The 685-nt window shown below is 30.1% G+C and overlaps 1 protein-coding gene across 1 annotated transcript in view; it reads left to right on the forward strand.

Moving 5' to 3' along the window:
- The window catches only part of LOC107742337 (AN1-type zinc finger protein 6-like), a 25,744-nt gene that overhangs the window by 23,849 nt on the left and 1,210 nt on the right, over positions 1-685 (forward strand). The gene's annotated exons all lie outside the window — the stretch shown is intronic.

Below are 685 nucleotides of genomic sequence, written 5' to 3' on the forward strand. Positions count from 1 at the left end.
ATTAACGATTCGATTCTGCATTCTTTAAGTGCATTCACAGGATTATTTAAATGCTTCCCCTAAATTCTTTAAATGCTTAGTCAGGGGCCAAATTACACAGCAGCCGTTATGGTTACAGAACCATAGGTTAGAGAAAAAAACACTTTTGTCGATTGTTAGATGCTAGTTTATTGATGCTATGGCATGACATGGCATATGTAGAAATTTATGTAAGCCAAGATTTAAACAAAAAAGAGCTTTAAAAGTATTATGTACAGGCTAACATTTTGTCACACCAGGGGCGTAGCCATCATTTCAGAAGTGACAGAAATGTCAAATACAATAATTTTATGTATGTATTATTTTTTTTTTTTACAAGGAATTATTTTCTTATCTCTTACTTTGAATTTGCTATAAGAAATCAAATACATTTCTGGACAATAATCAATAATTTGTAATCTATTATTTTTTCCTAATGGCAATTTTATGATTGTTTTATATACTACAAACAATTATTTCGATTTTCTGCACAGAATAAGGTAGAAAATATACTTTATAGTTTCTGTACTGTAATAAATGATATGTCAATTAGCACTGCATGATTCATAAATTGTATTTATTTATTGTGTTTATTGTCTTAACGTTTCACCAGTTCGTTCCGCTTTTTATTCAGCTTAGCTGCAGATATAGCCTGGCACGTCTATGA

This window comes from Sinocyclocheilus rhinocerous, unplaced genomic scaffold (assembly GCF_001515625.1).
Source record: "Sinocyclocheilus rhinocerous isolate Xijiao unplaced genomic scaffold, SAMN03320098_v1.1 scaffold75, whole genome shotgun sequence".
Lineage (NCBI taxonomy): Eukaryota > Metazoa > Chordata > Actinopteri > Cypriniformes > Cyprinidae > Sinocyclocheilus > Sinocyclocheilus rhinocerous.